Genomic DNA, 22,942 nt, shown 5'->3' with positions numbered 1-22,942 from the left:
ACTTGTTCTATGGTGTGGTGTTATTGTTATGTGGTGTGGTTCAAATAGACAGAAACAGGACCTATAGACAGAACAGGAGACATGAAGTGGGTAGGAGGGAGAAGAGAGCCCATCTGGATAGGGGTTTTATGGTAAGGTAGAATAAAGGTAGAATAAAGCATGCTCTCACAACTACAGGAACCATATGGCTCACTCTGGTAGAACATACGTAGATAGATAGCCTAACACTGTGTTTAGGTTTTCATACTTCATCATAAAGATGACGCCCGCGCGCCTGCTATAACGCGGGGCACACCGGTCGGCGGTGACGTGTGACAACGCTCTGTTTTCTCTGCCCTCTCCAGCACAGCACAGTCAACCTCACGTGGGCGTTCCCGCTACCCAGCAACGAAACTGAAATACAGACGGACTGAAGCTCGCTGCCGAACGAGCCAAAACGAGACTGGAACAGATAGCGGTGGGAGAGTGTCTCTAGAACGGGAGGGGAGGCAAGAAGATAACACTGTTTCCCGCAGTTTCAGCATCTTTTCGCGATGTTGTGAGTGAGATCTTCAGAGTCCCCCCTTTCGGATGCAGTTTTAGAAGTGATTTTTTATTTATGTCATCTGTCTGTTGCATGACTGGGTTATGAAGTGATTTGACTACCACGGTATATTGGTCATTGGAGTGCCACCGATAGGGTGGATCGAGCTGTTAAGGACCGGAGCATTTTCGGTAAGGTAAGGTGTTCTGGCAATTTACCCCTAAAGGGCAACTGGTAATTAATTATGAGACCATTCTTTGATAGTGTACTGTAAAAGATTGCGGAAAAAAATAAAAACTAGAATTAAACAAACACATTATCTACTTGGCACACTAACATGAATTCAACGTGAAATCAACAAACTATGTCAAAATGTAATTGGATTTAGGTTAAAAGTTGAGTGAAAAAAATGACACATTTCCTTACACGTTGAATCTATGTCATCACGTATAATTTTTGGTTGAATTTACGTGGAAATAACGTTGATTCAAGCAGTTTTTGGCCAGTTGACAACATCCATCTATATTATCTATGCACATTGTAGGCTATTCGATATAAAATACATTTTGAAGATTGAGAGAGGATTGCATTTGGCCTTAATCCAACTCTTTCAAAACATGATTTCGACTGTATAGCCCACGGTGACAAACCGGTAGTAATTACATCCAGGATGCTGTAGCCTAGACATATTTGCTTTCTATTTCAAAGCACATGCATGACATTTACTCCGGCTTGTCAACACGCATGACATCGGGACAAGTTTCTGTCTACTGCACGCACGCACACGCGCTTGCGCACACACACACAGGGTGGGACCAACACTTGCCCGAGGAAAGTCAAGTATGATCTCATGTATTTGTTTTGAGTCTTGTGAGGTGGGAAAGGGCAACATGATGTCCATATGCTTTACCAGTACTGTCACATCTCTATTCAAGATGACTAAATGTCGGATGTAGAGTTTTGGACATGGAGATAATTGGATTATGATTTGGGAAACACCACCAATACCATTTCAGAATCCAATTTTTTTTTACCTCATAAATTGAGATTAGATGACAGTCACTGTGTGTGGTTGTGTGTGGATTTATGAGATCAACAACACCAGACAAACAGAATCTGGTCATTACATTTCAGACTGTATCATGCCAACTCTACAGATGTACAATCTTAATTTGACCACTTGCTGAGTATTTTCCTGCACACAGCAGGAAATGCAAACTTGTAGTGTATTTGAGTCTTAAAAAGGCTTCTGAAGTTTATAATTTCAGACTTTATTTGCCCTAATGAAAAATGTATCAACCCTTACAAAAATGTCCATTAATCATAATCTATATAATAATTCACTTTTCCTGTTGCTGTATTCTGGCACTGTGGGAGCCAATCATCTCTCACTCTCCTTCTCTCTCTCTCAATTAAATTAAATTCAAAGGGCTTTATTGGCATGCAAAACATATGTTTACATTTCTAAAGCAAGTGAAATAGATAATAAACAAAATAAACAATAAAACATGTACAGTAAACATTACAATTACAAAAGTTTCAAAGGAATTGAGACATTTCAAATGTCATTATGTATATATACAGTGTTATAACGATGTGCAAATATTTAAAGTACAAAAGGGAAAATAAATAAACATAAATATGGGCTGTATTTACATGGTGTTTGTTCTTCACTGACCCATAGCCTTGAGTGTTTGTTTGGTTTCCTGTCTGAGAAGAAGTTACTTCTGTTGACTGAAGGCTTCTCTGTAGAAGTCATGTTAATAGTAGATGTTGTTATGGTTCTGAATCAGACTGAACAATCTGAATCATTTGGTCCCACACACTAACTAGCATTCATGGTGTTCCATAGTGTTTTACAATATGGATACATTGCTTATAACAATGATGTTCCTCTATATAAACTCAATGCTGGGGGTTTGGGACATCCCAAACCCATGCTGTTTCAGTATAGAGAATGTCTGCATTGACCGTGATTAGTTGAGAACAGATGGGAGAACAACACAGCACAGGCCTAGCCTCCATACACCAACATATTGAAGGGTACGATATCCAATGGTTTCCTAGAGGGATATTCCAGTGAATGAGAGCTTCTGAATTCCTCTCTACAGCAGCAAGGTGTTGGTCAGGTGTTTAGCAACAGTCAGTGGATGATATCGTGTTACTCTGATATGGGAGTAGTTTGGAATCAGAGGTATGCAGAGTGTCAAAGCATGTTGTTCATTATCCTACAAAGAAAGAAATAAAGAAAGAAAGAAAGAGAGAGAAAGAAAGAAAGAAAGAAAGAAAGAAAGAAAGAGAGAAAGAAAGAAAGAAAGAGAGAAAGAAAGAAAGAAAGAAAGAGAGAGAAAGAAAGAAAGAAAGAGAAAGAAAGAGAGAAAGAGAGAGAGAGAAAGAGAGAAATACATAAATAAAGGAGAGTAGATATCCAGACATCTACCTAACCATTTCCTGGCTCTGTTTAAAACTTAGTAGTGTGTGTCCCCTTTTTTCCCTCCATTGTCAACTACAGTCCTCCTACACACACACACACACACACACACACACACACACACACACACACACACACACACACACACACACACACACACACACACACACACACACACACACACACACACACACACACACACACACACACACACACACACACCTGGCAGCCATCGAACGCTCTAGGGAGTGTCTGGGCATACTTTGTGCTCGGCACAGTAAGTAGTGAATCAAATCAGCAGCAAATGTATTTGTCAGGTTTATATCAAGGCTAGTGCTGTTGTGTTATCCTGACCCGTCACTCGCAAAGCTGCTGCTGTAATTTGTTATGAGTGCTAATTATGCATTTAATTTATTTTGTGTTTTGTGAACAGCACACAAACTTAATACCGTGTCTTATAAGCCCATACTGTCTGGGCACCAATTGGTGCACGACACGGAAATAAGATAAATCAATCAATTGGAAGTAGTTGTCGTCATCGTGCAGTAATATGTAAATGTATTTGTATTTATTATGGATCCCCATTGCAGCAGCTACTCTTCCTGGGGTCCAGCAAAAATTAAGGCAGTTTATACAATTGTAAAACATTGCAATACATTCACAGATTTCACAACACAGTATGTGCCCTCAGGCCCCAGTACTAAATCCATGTGTATGTATAGTGCCTATGTTATCGTGTGTGTGTGTGTGTGTGTGTATATATATATTTGTCTGGTTTGTGTTGCTTCACAGTCCCCGCTGTTCCATAAGGTGTTTTTGAATCTGTTTTTTAAATCAAATTTTACTGCTGGCATGAGTTACTTGATGTGAGTTCCATGTAGTCATGGCTCTATGTAGTACTGTGTGCCTCCCATAGTCTGTTCTGGACTTGGGGACTGTGAAGAGACCTCTTGTGGCATGCCGTGTGGAGTATGCATGGGTGTCCGAGCTGTGTGCCAGTAGATTAGACAGACAGCTCGGTGTAGCTCGGTGCATTCAACATGTTGATAACCTAGGTAGAGTTGTTAAAGTGACTATGCATAAATGATAACAACAGAGAGTAGCAGACAGAACAGTCTATGACCAGGGTGGCTGGAGTCTTTGACAATATTTAGGGCCTTCCTCTGACACAGCCTGGTATAGACGTCCTGGATGGTAGGAAGCTTGGCCCCATGATGTACTGGGACAGTCGCACTACGCTCTGTAGTGCCTTGCGGTCGGAGGCCGAGCAGTTGCCGTACCAGGCAGTGATGCTCTCGATGGTGCAGCTGTAGAACATTTTGAGGATCTGAGGACCCATGCCAAATCTTTTAGGTTTTGTCGCGCCCTCTTCACGACTGTCTTGGTGTGCTTGGACCATGTTAGTTGGTTGGTGATGTGGACAGCAAAAAACTTGAAGCTCTCAACCTGCTTCACTGCAGCCCCGTCGTTGAGAATGGGGGCGTGCTCGGTCCTCTTATTCCTGTAGTCCACAATCATCTCCTTTGTCCTGCACGTTGAGGGAGAGGTTGTTGTCCTGGAAACACACGGCCAGGTCTCTGACCTCCTCCCTATAGGCTGTCTCGTCGTTGTCGGTGATCAGGCCACTACCACTGTTGTGTCATTGGCAAACTTAATGATGGTGTTGAAGTCGTGCCTGGCTGTGCAGTCATGAGTGAACAGGGAGTACAGGAGGGTACTGAGCACACACCCCTGAGGGGCCCTGTGTTGAGGATCAGCATGGCGGATATGTTGTTACCTACCCTTACCACCTGGGCGTGGCCCGTCAGGAAGTCCAGGATCCAGTTGCAGAGGGAGGTGTTAAGTCCCAGGGTCCTTAGCTTATTGATGAGCTTTGAGGACACTATGGTGTTGAACGCTGAGCTGTAGTCAATGAATAGTATTCTCACGTAGGTGTTCCTTTTGTCCAGGTGGGAAAGGGCAATGTGGAGTGCAATAGAGATAGCATCATCTGTGGATCTGTTGGGGCGGTATGCAACTTGAGTGGTTCTAGGGTTTCTGGGATAATGGTGTTGATGTGAGCCATGACCAGCCTTTCAAAGCACTTCGTGGCTACAGAGTGCTACGGGTCGGTAGTCATTTAGGTATGTTACCTTAGTGTTCTTGGGCACAGGCACTATGTTGGTCTGCTTAAAACATGTTTGTATTACAGACTCGGACAGGGAGAGGTTGAAAATGTCAGTGAAGACACTTGCCAGTTGGTCAGCGCATGCTCCCAGTACACGTCCTGGTAATCCGTCTGGCCCTGCGGCCTTGTGAATGTTGACCTGTTTAAAGATCTTACTCACATCGGCTATGGAAAGAGTGATCACACAGTCTTCCGGAACAGCTGGTGCTCTCATGCATGTTTCAGTGTTATTTTCCTCGAAGCGAGCATAGAAGTAGTTTAGCTCGTCTGGTAGGCTCGTGTCACTGGGCAGCTCTCGGCTGTGCTTCCCTTTGTAATCTGTAATGGTTTTCAAGCCCTGCCACATCCGACGAGGTCAGAGCCGGTGTAGTACGATTTGATCTTAGTCTTGTGTTGACACTTTTCTTGTTTGATGGTTCATCGGAGGGCATAGTGGGATTTCTTATAAGCTTCCGGGTTAGAGTCCCGCTCCTTGAAAGTGGCAGCTCAAGCCTTTAGCTCAGTGCGGATGTTTCCTGTAATCCATGGCTTCTAGTTATGGTATGTACGTACAGTCACTGTGGGGACGACGTCATCAATGCACTTATTGATGAAGCCAATGACTGATGTAGTGTACTCCTCAATGCCATCGGAGGAATCCCAGAACATATTCCAGTCTGTGCTAGCAATGCTAGTTCAACCATTCCTATGGGGGAAATTAATTGGGAAAGAATAGGGTTTTGGGATAAATGCCCCCCAAAAGATCTGAGGTTAACACAGGCTACGGAGATCTTATACATGTTGTTCTCTGAGATTATAACAGTCAGTAACATAATGGCTTTATAATCCATAAAGGTTATGTGCTTTATGTGCTTTTTTGTGAGATACATGCTTCAAAATTCACAAAAATTGCCTACAGAAAGACACCCTTACAATTGCTCTCTATTGTCCAGTGCAGCTGGAGCAATTGGGGTTAAGTGCTTTGCGATAGGATTTGAACCTGTGACCTATCGGTTACTAACACAACACGCTTACCTGGAAGCTATCTGCCACCCCCTAGCTAGCAGTGGTAGGTCAGGGTCAGTCTACTGTGTATTATCACCTGGTTCCATGTGAGTATCTGGTTAGATCTGGTTAGGTTCAGTTCCATTTGAATCCTGTCAATTCAGGATAATGAAAAAGCACACATTTTAAAGGGGAGTTTTCTATTTAGAAATGGAATTTGACTGAGTTAAAATATAGTCGACCCCATCTATTCTGGTAAGACTTTGTTGAGCCCGCCATCACAATCTGTTATATTAGAGGGTTCAAGGAAAGTGTTTGGTAGGATATTTCACTGAATTCAGGGGTAACCCGGCCGGGACTTTGCAACTCTCTGCAACTGTCAGCTGAACACCTTAACCATTACCCTTAGAGGTCCGAACTGCATACACTCATCCCTATGTGAAGGGAGATAGGCTTTTCCATCATGATGGATCAGTACAATGAGAACAGGTGCCACAGTTGCTCTCTCCTCCCTCAGATGATAGGTGTAGAACTAACAAACTAACAAACTATCATGGTCCCAACACACTAAGACAGTCGTGAAGAGGGCACATTAAAACCAATTCCCCCTTAGGAGACTGAAACGATTCGGCATGTGTCCTCAGATCCTCAAACGGTTCTGCAGCTGCACCATTGAGAGCATCCTAACTGGTTGCATCACTGCCTGGTATGGCAACTGCTCGGCCGCAATGCACTACAGAGGGTAGTGCGTACAGCCCAGTACATCACTGGGCCAAACTTCCTGCCATTCAGGACCTCTTTACCAAACGGTGTCATAGGAAGGCCCTAAAAATGGTCAAAGACTCCAGTGACCCTAGTTATACTGTTCTCTTTGCTACCGCATGGCAAGTGGTACCGGAGCACCAAGTCTAGGTCCAAGAGGCTTCTTAACAGCTTCTACCCCCAAGCCATAAGACTCATGAACAGCTAATCAAGTGGCTTCCCAGACCCCTCTTTTACACTGCTGCTACTCTCTGTTTATTATCATGTACATATACATGTACATGTACATATTACCTCAATTACCTCTATGTACATATTACCTCAATTACCTCTACTAACCGTTGTCCCTGCACATTCACTCTGTACCCCCTGTATATAGCCTCGCTATTGTTATTTTATTGCTGCTGTTTAATTATTTGTTACATTTATTTTCAGATTTTTACTTATCTATTTTACTTAACACTTATTTTTTCTTAAAACTTGTCACGGATCCCCCCGGTACTGCTGCTCATTCCGTTCACCAGCTCCAGAGGTCTACGTCACCGGTCTTCTAGGCTTCACTGAACTGGATCATTACCACCAACCCTGGACTGTCTTGTCTCATTACGCACACCTGGTTCCTATTCCCCCTGATTAGTTTGTGTATAATTGTGCCCTCTGTTCCCCATTGTCCTTGCTGATTATTGTTCCATGTCCGTTGGTCTTGTGCTCAGTTATAATCGGCTTTCGTGTTAGTGTGCACTTGTTATTACAGGTCTCGTCCTGTGTATTGTTATTACGGGTCTCGTCCAGTGTATTGTTATTACGGGTCTCGTCCAGTGTATTGTTATTACGGGTCTCGTCCTGTGTATTGTTATTACGGGTCTCGTCCTGTGTATTGTTATTACGGGTCTCGTCCAGTGTATTGTTATTACTGGTCTCGTCCAGTGTATTGTTATTACGGGTCTCGTCCCGTGTATTGTTATTACGGGTCTCGTCCAGTGTATTGTTATTACGGGTCTCGTCAAGTGTATTGTTATTACGGGTCTCACAGGACGAGACCCGTAATAACAATACACGGGACGAGACCCGTAATAACAATACACTGGACGAGACCCGTAATAACAATACACGGGTCTCGTCCAGTGTATTGTTATTACGGGTCTCGTCCCGTGTATTGTTATTACGGGTCTCGTCCTGTGTATTTATTAGAGGTTTACACCTCGCTCTTTCGTTTGGGTTACATCCCACTGTATATACTGTATATATATAAACACACATACACACATGTTTGTTTTGGGCTTCGTCCCCGTCATTTTCATGACGTATTCTATTTTAGCTAGGGAAATAAAATACAAATATTTTCGTATTCCTGCGCCTGTCTCCTATCATTATACAATGTGACAACTTCTTAAAGCATGGTTAGTTAAGGGCTTGTAAGTTAGCATTTCACTGTAAGGTTGTATTCGGCACATGTGACAAATAAAATTTGATTTGATTATGACAGCACTGTTGTTTAATGGCTGTAAAGCCATTAATTTGAATGGCTATCACCACAGGGATTTGATCTGTAATTATTCTCCATGTTGATGATCTGGGATGTGATCTGAGATGATCCTCCACGGTGGTGATCTGGGATGTGATCTAAGATGATCCTCCAGGGTGGTGATCTGGGATGTGATCTGAGATGATCCTCCATGATGGTTATCCAGGATGTGATTTGAGATGATCCTCCAAGGCGGTAATCTGGGATGTGATCTGAGATGATCCTCCACGACGGTGATCCGGGATGTGATCTGAGCTGATCCTCCATGATGGTGATCTGGGATGTGATCTGAGATGATCCTCTATGATGACAATCTGGGATGTGATCTGAGATAATCCTCCATGGTGATGATCTGGGATGTGATCTGAGATGATCCTCCACGACGGTGATCCGGGATGTGATCTGAGCTGATCCTCCATGATGGTGATCTGGGATGTGATCTGAGATGATCCTCTATGATGACAATCTGGGATGTGATCTGAGATAATCCTCCATGGTGATGATCTGGGATGTGATCTGAGATGGTCCTCTATGGTGATGACCTGGGATTTGATCTGAGATGATCCTCCAGGGTGGTGATCTGGGACGGGATCTGAGATTATCCTCCATGATGAAGATCTGGGATGTGATCTGAGATGATCTGGGATGTGATCTGAGATGATCCTCTATGATGACGATCTGGGATTTGATCTGAGATGATCCTCCACGGTGATGATCTGGGACGTGATCTGAGATTATCCTCCAGGGTGGTGATCTGGGATGTGATCTGAAATTCTATAAAATAATTTCTCTGTAATTAATATTACCTGATTAAGCTATTCATGTAAATGTAATTAACTAGAAAGATGGGGCACCACAAAATAATGTTTATAGAGCTGTTATCTTCCGAATAAACTCTTAAAGACCTGGTAATCTTTTACCTCAATAGCAGTCAATACTTAATCATCACCTTATTCAGTCTCATCTGAAAGTTGTAAATTCTTTTTTATCTTCACGAACCCTGGCTAACAAGTTGAATCATCAATACAACATTTGTTTTAATTATTTATTTACTAAATAATCACACGAAATTACATCTACACAGAATGGATCCCATTGATGTCATAAAGGAAAACGTCCCTAGTGGACGGAACAGATATGACGGCTGGTTACACAAAGAGAGGGGGTTGGGTTTGAGTGAAGGAGCGGGAAGACTGAGGAACAAAAAGGTTTTGTGTCTCTATCGGGCCGTAGGCAGCTATGCTATCGTAAATACAGTATCTTATGCATTCTCAATAACCGCCCATTTGGAAAAGGAAAATGCAATAAATATTTACTCTGAGCTGCGCTTTGGTAGATTGGTCGTAGATAGAAGGCCGGGTTGTCCAGCATGGATCTCTTGTCCTGAAGAATGTCTAGTGGTGAACTGGAGCGTGGTAGAATGGATACTCTGTCCGTCCTCTCCTAACCCACGTTTACAGTTGCTGCGGCTAACTCAATCGGCTAGGAAGTATCACTTCTTTAGTGAATAAGAGTTCAAAGTTCATACCAGGTTGCCATGCTATATGCTCATGCTATATTCTGGCTGGTATAGTCGAAATTCATCCTTCCGGCGTGTTGATCGTCATCTTCACGTTGAAATTCGATGCTGATTTCGTTAGGTTCTTGTCGTTCAACCAGAGCTCAAGCTGAGGTTGGCTTAGTTCTGTAGGTGATCTTGTCCTTTTAACACAGGGACCACAAGTCCTTACGTCCTTGGAACAGAAAGTTGACATTTTTTCAACAGGCTTATATTGTGGTGAAGTGAAGGGCGTGTTTCACAGTTTACACCCAATGTCTGTTCACTTGGGCGGGGCCTCTGAGTGAGCAGAGTTTACTCTATGACAAACCGTTCTCTCATTAAGAAGCTAAAATTACATTTAATATTTTCACAAATAGTTTCATATTTAAACATTTAAATTGCACAACAATTCCATGTGAATCTGATAACTAGAATGTGTAGATTTTCCAAGATACAGTTTATGTCATACTCTCATTAGTAGTAATGTCTCAGACAACAACTGATCTGAGATCATATTCATTAAGTACCAACGCATATGTTCAACTGGTTGGATTACCGAAATATGGTTCCGTCTCCCACCTTTTGATGACAAGAGTCAACTCTATAAAGTAGAGAGAGAGAAAAGGGGAAAGGTATTTATGGGTGTCATAAACCTCCCCCAACAGGCTAACGTCATGACAACGGTGATCCGGGATGTGATCTGAGGTGATCCGGGATATGATCTAAAATGATCCTCTGATGATGATGAACTGGGATGGGATCTGGTAATGGAGGCTGGGTTTCTGTATTGATAGGGGAAACAGCAGTGGGAGAGCCAGAGTGGATATTTAGGGAGATTGCGGTAGGTTGTGGGGAGGGAATATTTTGGCTAAGATGTAGATTTAGCAGAGAGACAATATGTAAATGTAGGTGTGGAATGGATGCTAGAATCCCCATAAATCTCTCCAAATATGACTGGATGAATGGAAAATTCTTTACCAAAGTCTAGTCCCATCTTTCATTAATGTAAATTAACATGGATGATGTCAGTGCTGTCACAAAGGCCAGAGTTCTCCATGGGGACTCCAGACTGAGTGCTCCATTTCAAAGCAGCCACAATTATGACATTCTTCATTCTTCTCTCTAAATAGTATTTTCAGTGTCGCTTTTCTCCCTCTCCCTCTTTTTTCCAATGCAGCATCTGTGTGCAATTACCATTAGGGTTTTTTATCCAGTGCGAGCCAACAGAGGAAGCTGTTATGTCTAAGTCAGAATGTGGATTGTCCATAAGGAGCTCTATTCATCAAAGCAGACTAAAGCCTCCCACATTGACTGATTGTGACAATGGTCTTCACTTCCACCAGCTAGCTGAGACAAAGGAGTCTTCAATAAAGAGATTGACTCTCTCTCTCGCTCTCCCTGTCTGTCTCTCGCTCTCTGTCTGTCTCTCGCTCTCCCTGTCTGTCTCTCGCTCTCTGTCTGTCTCTCGCTCTCTGTCTGTCTCTCGCTCTCTGTCTGTCTCTCGCTCTCTCTCTGTGTCTCTCGCTCTCTCTCTCTCTCTCTCTCTCTGTGTGTTTCTGTCTTTCTCTCTGTGTCTCTGTCTCTCTCTCTGTGTTTCCCTGTCTGTCTGTCTCTCTCTCTCTCTGTCTCTGTGTCTCTCGCTCTCTCTCTGTCTCTCTCTCTCTCTCTCTCTCTCTCTCTCTGTGTCTCTGTCTCTGTGTGTCTCTCTCTCTCTGTGTGTCTCTGTCTCTCGCTCTGTGTCTCTGTCTCTCTCTCGATGTTTTTCTGTCTCTCTCCATTTCATGGGAAACATGTTTACATTGCCAAAGCAAATTAAATAGATAATAAACAAGTGAAATAAACAAAAAATGAACAGCAAACATTACACTTACAAAAGTTCCAAAATAATAAAGTAAAATAATATTATGTCTATATCCAGTGTTGTAATGATGTATAAATAGTTAAAGTACAAAAGGTAAAATAAATGAATATAGGTTGTATTTACAATGGTGTTTGTTCTTCACTGGTTGCCCTTTTCTTGTGGCAACACGTCACAAATCTTGCTGCTGTGATGGCACACTGTGGTATTTTACCCAGTAGATATGAGAGTTTATCAAAATTATATATGTTTTCAAATTCTTTGTGGGTCTGTGTAATCGGAGGGAAATATGTGTCTCTAATATGGTCATACATTTGGCAGGAGGTTAAGGAAGTGCAGCTCAGTTTCCACCTCATTTTATGAGTAGTGTGCACATAGCCTGTTCTCTTGAAAGCCAGGTCTGCCTTCATCGGCCTTTCTCAATAACAAGGCTATGCTCACTGAGTCTGTACATACTCAAAGATATCCTTAATTTTAGGTCAGTCACAGTGGTCAGGTATTATGCCGATGTGTACTCTGTTTAGGGCCAAATAGCATTCTAGTTTGCTCTGATTTTTGTAAATTCTTTCCAATGTGTCAAGTAATTATCTTTTTGTTTTCTCATGATTTGGTTGGGTCTAATTGTGCTGCTGTCCCGGGACTCTGTGGAATCTGTTTGTGTTTGTGAATAGAGCCCCAGGACCAGCTTGCTTAGGGGACTCTTCTCCAGGTTCATCTCTCTGTAGGTGATGGCTTTGTTATGGAAGGTTTGGGAATCGCTTCCTTTTAGGTGATTGTAGAATTTAACGGCTCTTTTCTGGATTTTGATAATTAGTGGGTATCGGCCTAATTCTGCTCTGTATGCATAATTTAATGTTTAACGTTGTACACGGAGGACATTTTTGCAGAATTCTACATGCAGAGTCTCAATTTGGTGTTTGTCCCATTTGGTGAATTCTTGGTTGTTGAGCAGACCTGCGCCCTGACAGACCTGGGACAACCACAAAGGGAAATGAGTTCTATAACTAATTGAAGTATTTTTTAGCCAGATCCTAATTGGTATGTCTAAATTTATGTTCCTTTTGATGGCATAGAATGCCCTTCTTGCCTTGTCTCTCAGATTAATCACTGCTTTGTGGAAGTTACCTATGGCGCCGATGTTTAGTTCGAGGTATGTGTAGTTTTTTGTGTGCTCTAGGGAAATGGTGTCTAGATGTGTATTTGTGGTCCTGGTGACTGGACCTTTTGAACACCATTATTTTGGTCTTACTGAGATTTACTGTCAGGTCCCAGGTCTGTCAGGTCCCAGGTCTGTCAGGTCCCAGGTCTGTCAGAGCCCAGGTCTGTCAGGGCCCAGGTCTGTCAGGTCCCAGGTCTGTCAGGTCCCAGGTCTGTCAGGTCCCAGGTCTGTCAGGGCCCAGGTCTGACAGAATCTGTGAAGAAGATCTAGGTGCTGCTGTAGGCCCTCCTTGGTTGGGGACAGAAGCACCAGATCATCAGCAAACAGTAGACATTTAACTTCAGATTCTATTAGGGTGAGGCTGGGTGCTGCGGACTGTTCTAGTGCCCTCGCTAATTCGTTGACATATGTTGAAGAGGGTGGGGCTATGTTGAAGAGGATTTTCCCAAGGTTGCTGTCTCACGTAGTCATTGGGGTCAAATTTGCCTCCACTGATGTGGATTGGGATGATCAGTCCTTGGTTCCAAATATTGGGGAAGATGCCAGAGCTGAGGATGATAGAGTTTAAGTTTAGCCAATTGGAATTTGTGGTCTGTATATTTTATAATTTAATTTAGGATAACATCAACCCCACATGCCTTTTGGGTTGGAGGGTTTGTATTTTGTCCTGTAGTTCATTCAATGAAATTGGAGAATCAAGTGGGTTGTGGTAGTCTTTAATAGTTGATTCTAAGATTTGTATTTGATCATATATATGGTTTTGAAGTTTGTTATTTGTCATAGAGCCAAACAGATTGGAGAAGTGGTTTATCTACTGTATACATCTCCATTTTGGATAGATACATTTTCTTGTTGTTTGTTTAGTGTTTTCCAATTTTCCCAGAAGTGGTTAGTCTATGGATTCTTCAATTACATGGAGCTTATTTCTGATGTGCTGTTCCTTTCTTTTTCCACGTTGTATTTCTGTTTTGTTTTAGTGATTCACCATAGTGAAGGTGTAGGCTCAAGTTTTCTGGGTCTCTGCTTTTGGTTGGATAGGTTTCTCAATTTCTTTCTTAGGTTTTTGCATTCTTCATCAAACCATTTGTCTGTCCTTCTCGCTTTTGGCCTTTGTTTATAGCTATGGGGCTGTGTCATCTAAATATCTGTCATCTGTCCCATCCTCAGCAGACTTCAGAAAGCCATTGGTGCCACAATGACAGAGTACAGGCTAAATATCTGTCATCTGTCCCATCCTCAGCAGACTTCAGAAAGCCATTGGTGCCACAATGACAGAGTACAGGCTAAATATCTGTCATCTGTCCCATCCTCAGCAGACTTCAGAAAGCCATTGGTGCCACGATGACAGAGTACAGGCTAAATATCTGTCATCTGTCCCATCCTCAGCAGACTTCAGAAAGCCATTGGTGCCACGATGACAGAGTACAGGCTAAATATCTGTCATCTGTCCCATTCCCAGCAGACAAAACATAAAGTGACATTGGAATGGCCTGGTGAATGTCTGTGGTGGAGTTTTTGGAGTTTATTAATTGATATGTGTAGCCCATGTATCTGATGCTGTATGGACATAGAATATGTATGCCATGGTACATGGGCTACATATAGTAAGACAGGGGGCGCTGTTTCTCTCGCTCAGATGCTTTCTCCGGCGAGATAACTGTAGTTAATTGCAAAAAAATGACAAACAAAATAAATATGTAGGCTATAGCAGCCTATAGCTGGGTAAATTATGTTTTTTTATCTGTCTTCTCTCGCTCTCTGGCGGTGGTGCGAATTATGAACAACTGTAGGCATGTCTGCAGAGGCCGGTCGGTCGGTCAAAGGCTTGACCACTTGGAGAGGGCCAAATCCCACCGAACAACAACAGCCACAGACAGAAAACTCTGCCAGGGAGGGTTTAAACAGCTGTCCTCAAAACACTTTGTTTTGGACTTGGGGCTCATGTACGACACATTTGAACTCGCGCTACTTTCCGAGTGCTTAGCTTACAGAAACATACCACCGGTATAGCATATACAAATATACAGATCCACCTTATGAACCTCATCACATCAACCAGATCTGGGATCCAAATTCACAGCGTGTCTGCCTTGATGTTCATAACTCCACGGACCCCCTCTGGAACCCAGAACGACATGTCTCCACTTGGTCACGCTGCTGCCCTTTCAGCACCATGATTCAAAGGGCTTAAATGAACCCTCACTAAGTGCTGTTGCCTAATAATCCTACTCATCACATTATTATTGTCATTACAAATAGAAAGGTGCTTGTTTAGTAAAGTTCGATCAAAGCTGAATCAAATATCTCGCAAGACCACATAATGATTCATTAGTAATTTACATAACGGAACTGAATATAGTACCATATACTGTAGCATAGTAGGCCTACAGTATGTTATACCAAAAACACATCTTCCTCACCTGACTGAATAGTCACAATTATTTCCTCATGCAGCCAAAACTCAATAGTGCAATCAATCCACTAGACAGAATGCTCTTTGATGGAAAGTATGCACAGAAGAAAGGTTAATAGTTTGTTAACACCGTCTGTTTTAATTCGCTCAACAGTAATTCAAGAAGAACTAAATGCATATTCCCATGAATCTGATTGACATCAAATGATTGGCATGCAGTTTGGACATTTATTTCACCGGTAAAATGTGAAGAATTATCATTCACAATTGACAGTGATGACGGCCTATTTTGAAATGAGATATGCCTAACTTGGTGTTTGAGGGTATTAAAAATAGAACATGTTCTTGAGACAATATGTGTGGGCATAGGCAGACGTTGTGATTGGAGGATGCATTTTATGCATAGACATATTCTACAATGATATTAAATAGGCTTCATCTGTCGGTACAAACTTCGATTGAGAAATGATGACGTCATACTTTTTATTTGTTGCTCTTCCTCACCTTAAAAAAGAGCACTACTCCACTGGAATTGAAGGACATTTGGCAAGTGCATAGTGCACTGTTCGGATGCTTGGATTATTGTGGACAAAAGTACGAAGGTAACCTACTTTTTGAAGGGATTTGTTTGACAATCAGATAAAAACATCATGACTGGTTGTTTTCATGCCACATTAAAAGGTTACACATTTTTACAGTTAAATTACATGTCTTTACTATAAAACCCATTTAAAAAACACATCGGAAGTCCCGTGAAAAAATGTGCCCCCCTATGGAAATCAAATGACCGTCCAACTGGCCAAGTCTCCTCCAGTCTCTGCATATTAGTCAAGCACTATCCACTGGGTATCAGTATCAAAACCAACGCTGTGAACGGGAGCAGATTTACTGCCATTATAGCTGTAATTTACAGGGTAACATGAGGGCAGTAGACAGACCAGGGAGCAGTCGGAGTTCATTTGAACCATGGCATATTATACAGGGTAACAGGTCTGTGGAGTTGTGTCTCTGGCAGGCTTGGGTGTGAGTTCAAGTTGGATCCTTCCTGCTGCATCATAGAGAACCAAAGTAATGTAAGATTATAATTTATTCTCACCTTCATTAGTCAGTGGGCTCCATGAAGCTTATAGCAGCTTAGAGGCAGTGCTTTCAGTGGATGTATACCCCTACGAAGCTGTAGCTAATGCCTCATAATTCCCTCTTTGCTAATGGGTACTATGGGCTGTTACCTGCTCTGACTCTATTCATATTACCAGTGTCATTCTGATATGCAAACAGCTCTCCGAGGTCCATTCCGAAATGGAATGAAACAGAATTGGAATATCAGCTCACATTCTATTCAGAGCTGGTCCCACACTGTCTTTACGGGATTTGGATGCAATTTTGTTGCCAGATGATGGGATGGTTGGCTTGAGACTGTGATATGTGAATCCACATCACAGTAGTGCACTATATGGAAAAGGGTGCCATGCATTTGAGACCTTAATCTGCAGACTGACTGCAGTGGGTAGTTGTGACAGTGTAATAGTGTTAATGTTCCCAGGCAGTTTGTGCCAGTTGGGGAGGAGACACTCAGACTTCTACTGCCTCTCTACTCTCCCCTGGGAGCGCTTTATGGCAGGTCTGTCCATTTCCCCCTGCCTCTCTCTCTCTTTCCCTTTCATTCTGGGTCTCTGTCATCAACTCACTGTTTAAAAATGACATACTGACAGATGGGAAGATCTGCCTTCTGCCCAGGCTTTTGAACTCACCTGGCATGATATATATATAATTTTTTCAGGGTTTCCTGGCAGTCAAATATGCCATAATGAACTGTTGAAACTTCAGTGAGTTTTCCATATAGGATTTTTCCAATCCATTTTAATATAATTTGTAATTTACATAATTTACGAGATATAAGTTTAGCTTGCAAATTGAGAGAATACTACATCTATAAGATACAGGTAACTGCAAAAATAAATGAAACACCAAGATAAAGTGTCTTAATTGGGCAATGGGCCACCACGAGCCAGAACAGTTTCAATGCACCATGCCATAGATTCTCCAATTTCTGGAACTCTATTGGAGGGATGCGACACCATTCTTCCGCAATAAACTCCATCATCTCCTGAGTGGTGCAATGGTCTAAGGCACTTCACCGCAGTGCTAGCTTTGCCACTAGAGATCCTGGTTCATGTCTAGGCTATGTCCCAGTCGACTGCGGCTGGGAGACCCATGGAGTGGCGCACATTTGGCCCCGGGTTACAGAATCTCCTATAAGTGTTCAATTGGTTTTTTGATCTGGTGAATAAGACGAAATCTGGTTTACATCGTTTTCATGCTCATCAAACCATTCAGTGACCATTTGTGCCCAGTGGATGGGGGAATTGTCATCCTATGGGGCATAGCCATGGTAGAAACAATAATGGCCTGCCCAGTGTTTATATAAATTACCTTTAAATTACCAATATCTCTCTCATCATCATTTTAATATTTTTTATTTCACCTTTATTTAACCAGGTAGGCTAGTTGAGAACAAGTTCTCATTTGCAACTGCGACCTGGCAATCATCACTCAATGCCTAGGCCTACCTCCACTGTATTCACATCCTACCATACCTTTGTCTGTAAATTATGCCTTGAGTCTACTCTATCGCGCCCAGAAACCTGCTCCTTTTACTCTCTGTTCCGGACTTACTAGACGACCAGTTCTTATAGTCTTTGGCCGTACCCTTATCCTACTCCTCCTCTGTTCCTCTGATGATGTAGAGGTTAATCCAGGCCCTGCAGTGCCTAGCTCCACTTCTGTAACCATAATCCTTGGTTTCATGCATGTTAACATTAGAAGCCTCCTCCCTAAGTTTGTTTTATTCACTGCTTTAGCACACTCTGCCAACCCGGATGTCCTAGCCGTATCTGAATCCTGGCTAAGGAAGACCACCAAATTTCCATCCCTATATAACATTTTACGACAAGATATAACTGCCAAGGGGGTGGTGTTGCAATCTACTGCAGAGATAGCCTGCAGAGTTCTGTCACACAAACCAGGTCTGTACCCAAACAATTCCAGCTTCTACTTTTAAAAATCCCGATTTTCAGAAACAAGTCTTTCACTGTTGCCGCTTGCTATAGACCACCCTCTGCCCCCAGCTGTACTCTGGACACCATATGTGAACTGATTGCCCCCATCTTTCTTCAGAGCTCGTGCTGCTAGGTGACCTAAAATGGGATATGCTTAACACCCCGACCATCCTACAATCTAAGCTTGAAGCCCTCAATCTCACACAAATTATCAATGAATTTACCAAGTACAACCCCAAAGCTGTAAACACGGGCACCCTCATAGATATCATCCTAACCAACTTTCCCTCCAAATACACCTCTGCTGTTTTCAACCAAGATCTCAGCATTCACTGCCTCATTGCCTGCATCCGTAATGGGTCTGCGGTCAAACGACCACCCCTCATCACTGTCAAACGCTCCCTAAAACACTTCAGCGGGCAGGCCTTTCTAATCGACCTGGCCCGGGTATCCTGGAAGGATATGGACCTCATCCCGTCAGTAGAGGATGCCTGGTTATTCTTCAAAAGTGCCTTCCTCACCATCTTAAATAAGCATGCCCCATTCAAACAATTTTGAACCAAGAACAGATGTAGCCCTTGGTTCTCTCCAGACCTGACTGCCCTTGACCAGCACAAAAACATCCTGTGGCATTCTGCAGTAGCATCAAACAGCCCCCCAATATGCAACTTTTCAGGGAAGTTAGGAACCAATATACACAGGCAGTTAGGAAAGCTAAGGCTAGCTTTTTCAAGCAGAAATTTGCATCCTGTAGCACAAACTCAAAAAAGTTATGGGACACTGTAAAGTCCATGGAGAATAAGAGCACCTCCTCCCAGCTGCCCACTGCACTGAGGCTAGGAAACACTGTCACCACCGATAAATCCACTATAATTGAGAATTTCAACACACATTTTTATACGGCTGGCCATGCTTTCCACTTGTCTACCCCTACCCCAGTCAACATCCCTAAGTTACTCAAATGTTTCCATTATTTTGGTAGTTACCTGTATCTAGAAGCAGACCTTCAGTATAAGGCATAGGAACAGTATACTGTACCTTGTATAGGCATTTCCTGCTTTATTATCCTTATGAACAAAGGACCTTTAGCTCAGAAACAAACTGAGTTGATCACAGCTTGCTAGTTTAGGGTCATCAGCCCTAGGGTCCCAGTAGGATTACCACAGCGCATCTCTCTTCTCTCACTTTCTTTTCTCTCTCTTTCTTCTGTCTCTTTTCTTCTTCAACATGTCCTGTATTTTTCTTCTTCTCTTACTTTTCATGTTCTCTCTCCTCTCCTTCCTCTCCTTAAATTTCACGGTTTGGACTCAGTCCCTCAGGAGATGACCAAGCCGTGAAAATTGGCTTGGCTGATAACCATCCTCTTACACATGCTGTCAGTCTGAGCTCCAGCTGGGGGCTGGAATCCTGCAATACTGAATAGAACGTCTTTACTACTGCTTAGAAATGCCTGGAAATGGTATTGATAGATTCAACCCTGTACCAAGTTCAGCATAGCAAGCCTTTACATGTCTGTGATTATTATATACATTATTGAACTAGCCGAGGATAAAGATAGACTAAAACTGTTGATGTTTGAGGCTTGTGTGTAAGTAATTCATCTCCATTGGATTGATGAGAACGTAGAAATACCATCTCATTTCTGCTATGCCTGCATTCTCATGCCTATGACTGAAGCCTAGGGGGTTAGTTTCCCAAAAGCCTCGTAGCTGAATCAGGCTGGCAGAGTGGTTTTGGTTCTCGAGCTGTGCAGCCATTCCACACCATCACGGTTCACGCCACCAGAAGCAGAACTGAGTGGGATGAAATGGGGAGGAACGGCCTGGTCTCTCAGGAGGAATGTGAGGTATTTACCACAAAGCATCGAGCCAACCAGGTTCAACGTTTTGTGGTAAATGCCATGACTATCAAGCAGCTGCCTCAATTAGAGAAAACTCTGTAGTGATACCAGATCTGAAGAAGATTAGTGGAGATAGATAATTGAGTGGGACCTGGTGAACTCACTCTGGGTGAAACTGTCCGTGTTTGAATACTTAAACTGCATACTATGTACTCATCGTCACATACAATTTAGCACGTACTGTTTAGTAAAAAGCAAGCAGTATGCTACGGCCCCTGACTGACTGAATAGGTGGGGCGGGGCAGAGTGCACGTGGATTTCTCCAAATTCAACAGACATGCATGGCATTAACCAGCCTGATAATAGCTCATTTCCAATTAGATGAATTTCTCTAAACTCTGAATAGAATATGGATGGAGTTCTAGGCCTCTCAGGCTGGTTGTTGGTGTTGTGCTATTAGGGTTCAATGAATACAACGTAATGAAACATAATTCATGTTTACTGAAAGAATATAGTGTTTACATCTTGACGGGAGGCACATATTCATACAACTCTGTCATGTTCAACTGCCAAAGAGTATCTCTCCTGTGCATGCGTTATCCGTTCAGGTATTGTAATCAATCTAGCAAACACTGTTTAGTTATATCATTACATCTCCCTTTCTTTAAATGAAAGTATTTTACTTTTCAAAATGAACCATTTCTTTCTGTACTCAAAGTGTAATAACAAAATGAACCATTTATTTCTGTACTCAAAGTGTAATAACAAAATGAACCATTTCTTTCTGTACTCAAAGTGTAATAACAAAATGAACCATTTCTTTCTGTACTCAAAGTGTAATAACAAAATGAACCATTTCTTTCTGTACTCAAAGTGTAATAACAAAATGAACCATTTCTTTCTGTACTCAAAGTGTAATAACAAAATGAACCATTTATTTCTGTACTCAAAGTGTAATAACAAAATGAACCATTTCTTTCTGTACTCAAAGTGTAATAACAAAATGAACCATTTCTTTCTGTACTCAAAGTGTAATAACAAAATGAATTGTAAACAGCATTTCAATGTTGTCAACAAAATGTTATTAACTATATGCTTAGTAGGACCACTAGTGAAAATACTACAGTAGTAATATACTCTCAACTGTTTTAATTGTCCTTAGAGTCCCTAACAACTCTCAGTAAGTCTTTCTGGTACTTTAACTGATGTGTGAATCTTCTGATGGTGTTCTTCACACTGGGCTGCTGCCAGAGATGTGCTTTCAGCCTTTTCAATAGTGTCTGTCATGATGGTGTTCTTCACACTGGGCTGCTGCCAGAGATGTGCTTTCAGCCTCTTTGTTATTTTTTTATTTCACCTTTATTTAACCAGGTAGGCTAATTGAGAACAAGTTCTCATTTACAACTGCGACCTGGCCAAGATAAAGCAAAGCAGTGCCACAAAGAACAACACAGAGTTACACATGGAATAAACAAGCATACAGTCAATAACACAATAGAAAAGTCTGTATACAGTGTGTGCAAATGGAGGAAGGAGGTAAGACAATAAATAGGCCAATAGTGGCTAAGTAATTACAATTTAGCAATTTACACTGGAGTGGTATATGTGCAGATGAGGATGTGCAAGTAGAAATACTGGTGTGCAAAAGAGAAAATAAAGTAAATAAAAGCAATATGGGGATGAGGTAGGTAGTTGGATGGGCTATATACAGATGGACTATGTACAGCTGCAGCGATCGGTAAGCTGCTCAGATAGCTGATGCTTAAAGTTAGTGAGGGAGATATAAGTCTCCAACTTCAGCGATTTTTGCAATTCGTTCCAGTCATTGTCAGCAGAGAACTGGAAGGAAAGGCAGCCAAAGCAGGTGTTGGATTTGGGGATGACATGCTGGAGTGCGTGCCACGAGTGGGTGTTGCAATGGTGACCAGTAAGCTGAGATAAGGCGGAGCTTTACCTAGCAAAGACTTGGAGCCAGTGGGTTTGGCGACGAATATGTAGCGAGGGCCAGCCGGCAAGAGCATACAGGTCACAGTGGTGGGTAGTATATGGGGCTTTGGTGACAAAACGGATGGCACTGTGATAGACTACATCCAGTTTTCTGAGTAGAGTGTTGGAGGCTATTTTGTAAATGACATCGCCGAAGTCGAGGATCGGTAGAATAGTCAGTTTTACGAGGGTATGTTTGGCAGCGTGAGTGAAGGAGGCTTTGTTGCGAAATAGGAAGCCGATTCTAGATTTAATTTTTAATTTGAGATGCTTAATATGAGTCTGGAAGGAGAGTTTACAGTCTGGCAAGACACCTAGGTATTTGTAGTTGTCCACATATTCTAAGTCAGAACCGTCCAGAGTAGTGATGTTAGTCAGGCGAGCGGGTGCGGGCAGCATGCATTTAGTTTTACTAGCATTTAAGAGGCCTCAGAAGGAGAGTTGTATGGCATTGAAGCTCGTTTGGAGGTTTGTTAACACAGTGTCCAAAGAGTGGCCAGATGTGTACAGAATGGTGTCGTCTGCGTAAAGGTGGATCAAGGAATCACCCGCAGCAAGAGCGACATCGTTCATATATACAGAGAAAAGAGTCGGCCCAAGAATTGAACCCTGTGGCACCCCCATAGAGACTGCCAGAGGTCCGGACAACAGTCCCTCCGATTTGATACACTGAACTCTATCTGAGAAGTAGTTGG

General features: G+C 42.4%; 1 protein-coding gene across 2 annotated transcripts in view; it reads left to right on the top strand.

Moving 5' to 3' along the window:
• The first annotated feature begins 287 nt into the window (after positions 1-287).
• LOC110502896 (inactive rhomboid protein 1) overlaps positions 288-22,942 on the top strand; it is a 134,359-nt gene continuing 111,704 nt past the window's right edge. Inside the window, exon 1 of one of the 2 annotated variants that reach the window (XM_036960654.2) lies at positions 288-719. The gene's annotated coding sequence lies outside the window, so the exon portion shown is untranslated. The remainder of the gene's footprint in view (positions 720-22,942) is intronic. The other variant, XM_090217444.1, reaches the window with a different exon arrangement.

Source organism: Oncorhynchus mykiss, chromosome 23 (genome assembly GCF_057628025.1).
Source record: "Oncorhynchus mykiss isolate SJ-2025 chromosome 23, ASM5762802v1, whole genome shotgun sequence".
Classification (NCBI taxonomy): Eukaryota; Metazoa; Chordata; class Actinopteri; order Salmoniformes; family Salmonidae; genus Oncorhynchus; species Oncorhynchus mykiss.
The sequence above is the reverse complement of the archived record's forward strand: the minus strand, read 5'-3'. Positions and strand labels throughout refer to the sequence as shown.